This window comes from Theobroma cacao, chromosome 9 (assembly GCF_053813885.1).
Source record: "Theobroma cacao isolate CCN51 chromosome 9, ASM5381388v1, whole genome shotgun sequence".
Taxonomy (NCBI): Eukaryota; Viridiplantae; Streptophyta; class Magnoliopsida; order Malvales; family Malvaceae; genus Theobroma; species Theobroma cacao.
Window position 1 is genome coordinate 13603187 of NC_142647.1, and position 4213 is coordinate 13607399.

The following is a 4213-nucleotide window of genomic DNA, read 5'->3' on the forward strand; positions in this document are numbered from 1 at the left end:
ATCCTCAAACTTCAAATTACCATTTTGAGTCATCCCTGAACTGTGAAACTCTTAATTTCACCTCAAAATTCCTATTTGAACTAGTTCGAGGCTTAATCGACTTAGTGGTACCATTAGGGGCAATATCATCTTTGAACGATTCCTCAAACTTTCTAAACATGCAAACATTCTATTGAGCATGTAAATGACGTTGTAATTATTTTATAAAACAGGATTTGACACCGTAGCTAATGCTATCACTCTGACGATGCACTAATGATTTTGGCAAATGAATTTCCAATGGCATCGGCGTGGAATCTCATGCCTTACGACGGATTTTGTTGAAATAATCAGATTGGTGGTTGGTGATGGGCATAATCATCGTAAGGGATGTCATCTAAGTCACACGCACTCCATTATCCTTAGCAGCCGAAGTTCTTGCGAAGTCCACCAACTTGATCATCTACTTGACCAAGTCGATCTTCACAACCACCTAGTGCCCACCCACATTGCAAAGCGCGATGATGAAATCGACATCTTCCCCATTTTTTCCCTTATGTCAGCCTATCACCCTCTAAGTACCCCCGCAACTCATCTAGAATTTCCTTAGTGGACCGTTTATCTTTAGTTGGATATGCGGTGTAAAGCATACATATGGTGTCTTAGGAAATATATATATACATCAGCTTACACGTCATGCAATCCAAAACTTTAGTATTTTGATAATTGAAAAATGTGCAAATAAGCTTATAAAGAATATCGTATCAACCACACATACACAAGTGTTGTACAACTTGAACTTCGACCCCGTCATTTGCTTACATAGTACACTAAGGCATGCGTCAATTTGTTCACTTCTCATTTCCTCTTTGGGATCTTCTAATCTTGTGAAAAAGTCAGGCCCTTGATCCCCTAAGATCCCAACATTACGCCTGCACATGTAACAGAATCAATTTCAAAAGGCTTGGTGGATTAATATTTCATTCAAAAATAGTATTTGCAATGTTATTTATGAGCTTACCTCACACGCTCGTCTTTCTTGAAAGCTTTGTATGCTTCCACCATTGAGTCCTTCAGATCCCAGTGGCTCACTAACTGGTCAACATACAGGCTTGCCATGTATTTGCTGGCCATTTTGATCCGTGCTCGTTCGGTTGGGTCTAAAATGAGTGCCGCATGATGATGGACATCAAAAAACTCTAGTGACGACAACCGTGACACATTGCCTTCAAGAGTGCTCTAAAGAACATGGTCCCCTTCAGCTTGAACTAAGGCAAGGTACCTATCTTTTCCTATAGCTGCCTCAACTATTGTATCAACTTGAGGAACATGGTCTTCTTCAGCCTCAACTGATGCAAAGTTCCCATCCTCTCTTGCAGCTGCGTTGACTACTGCATCGGCCTGAGGAACATGGTCTCTTTCAACCTCAACTGAGTGAAGGTCCCCTTCCCCGCCCATAGATGCATCGACAACCACATCAGCCTGAGGAACGTGGTCTCCTTCAGCATCAATTGATTGAAAGGTCACATCCTCTACCATAACATCATCGAGAACGTTATCGACATGAGTTACATTCTCTTCGTTAGCATAAACAACGTCATGGTCAATGTGAACACTAGGTTCATCATGTTGCCTATCATCAGAATCATCGTGGTCTTCTTCATCATAGTGAGAAGAAGCACTGCCCTACAGAACGAGACAAATGAGAAAATTTGTTAACTCATAAAATACCCTAAACCATAAACCAAAAATATAAAATAGGACTACACCCGCTAAACGTAAACCACCAATATATGAGTGAAGCTAGAATAATGTACTTGTAATTTCAGGCCATCTAGAATCCGACCAACATACAGTTCTCAAACGTTTTCATTGCATCCTTCAATGACTAAATTGAAGTTTTCAGCTCCAACATGTCTCTTCTATTGTTGTGTATGATCTGTTGCAGCTAACGTTTGGTGACTACACTATGATTGACTCTTGTCTAATTGGTCAACTGCAATAACATAAATTACTGTGTTATTCGATAATCATATATAGAATTGTTGAACATAATTTGTTAGAACTTTAATATCCTTACTAGTGGCTCACTAGCACTATACGTCTAAACAGTTCTTATCGATGGTTGAGAAGCTGTCATCACCTTGATCAACTACAATAACAAAAATTGTTGTGTTATTTGATAATCATATATGGAATTGTTGAACACAAACCGTTAGAACCATCCTTACTGATGACTCGTTAGCATTGTGCAACTGAGCAAGACTTGTTTATGGTTGAGGAACTATCGTCGCATTAGTCAACTGCAATAACAAAAATTACTATGTTATTCAACAATCATATATGCAATTGTTGAACACAAACTGTTAGATTTGTTCTTATCGACGGCTTGTTAGCACTATGTTTTAGCTGGATCTATCGGTGGTTGAGAAAGAGCTGTCGTCCATCGGTCAATTGTAAAAACAAAAATTACTGTGTTATTTGATAATCACATATGAAATTGTTGAACATAATTCATAAGAACTATTCTTAGCGACAGTTCATTAACATTGCCATGGTTGTCCCCTTCCTCCTTCAACTCAAGGCCTGACTGCTCATCATCCCCAAAAGTGGCAATGAGCCTCCCGTTCAACGGGACCAGTGACTCTTTTCTCTTTTAGGTTTCTCCTCATTTCCCTTAAACTTAAACCCCACTCTGCTCGATCCTCTATGTGCCCTATTGGCATGTACTGGTGCCTCTCAGATAGGGGGATATTGATGGCCACACACTATTCCCATGTGGCCTCATTCGAGGTGGGCTCCAAGGTTTTGTGTGCCCACAATTGCAAAATAGGTATTTTGATAAATTTTATGATAATTATTATACAGATTCATAACACAAATTAGTAGCTATTCACTCACCTCTTGATATGACTCCAACTTCTCAACCGCCTTGTAGAAGTCTTTCTGCTTCTGATTGCATTACCATCTGCACATACATGGGTAGATGTTGTCTTTTGGAGTAGAAGGGGCAACTAATTTTTGGAAAGCAGGAATTTAGTTCCATCGCCTAAAATTGCAAGTCAAATGTAACCATTATCATACCGTAAATGATAAATGAATGTAACCATAAATTATTATGTCAAAAGGAAACTGAAAAATGTTACGTGACAGTACTTGTATCACCTACTCAAATCCGTAAATGTTGTAGCGTAAACGATTATTCTTCTGCAAGTTTAGAGCAAGCACTTCGAACCCCTTCAATAAGTAGTCCTCGGTCAGCCTCCAAACATAGTGACCCAAAGGGAAGACATTTCAAGCATCGATGTCCTCCACCAATGACAAGAGTCAAGGCGTCACCCGTCTACAGTAGTCCTAACCAAATAAAATATTATTCGCGATCAAGATAAGTGCTATCTTGGTTACGTCTCCTGGTCCTTGAAAGTTACCTCCTCGGAACATATCAAGCAATGCTTGTAGCTTAACATTGCTGCCCGTTCCAGTATCTCGCATGAATTACATAAGAACAACCTCGTATGGTCGTGTGAATACATCAGGTAGTGGGCTAAACTTGAGTCCGATGATAAGGAAAAACTCTTGCTTTAATATACGCACCTTGGTCTTGCCAATGGCAAACCATAACTCATGGTTCATTGACTTTGTCTTAGCGATTCGATGAATCATGATGTTCTGCAGGAGACCAATGTAAAAGTCACCTTGTGGATATATGTCCAGCAACATTTCAAAGGACATACACTTGATTGCATCATGCTCCCCTTTTTCTTAGAGAATCTTGTTGATGTAATGCAATTGCAACCACTTACAGTAGGTGTTAATGAGACCTTGAGGGCCCACTTCTCTCTCAGCACAACAAACAAAGTGTCAAGGTTATTAGACTCTCTCAACTGCATCAGCAAAACACAGCACACATGCACGTGTGAGATAGACCAACAAACAGTTAACCCATAATGAGTAACACAGTAGACTAAAGAAAGAAATAAATGTTGTTACACACTATGCATACCAAGTTAAATGTTGTTACATATTATGCATACCAAGACAAATGTTGTTACACGCTAAGCATACCAGGCCAAATGTTGTTACACACTATAGAATACCATCCAAAATGTTGTTACATGCTAAGCATACCAGGCCAAATGTTGTTACACACTATAGAATACCATGCAAAATGTTGTTACACGCTAAGCATACCAAGTCAAATGTTGTTACATGCCAACGCTGAGCCATGTCGTGA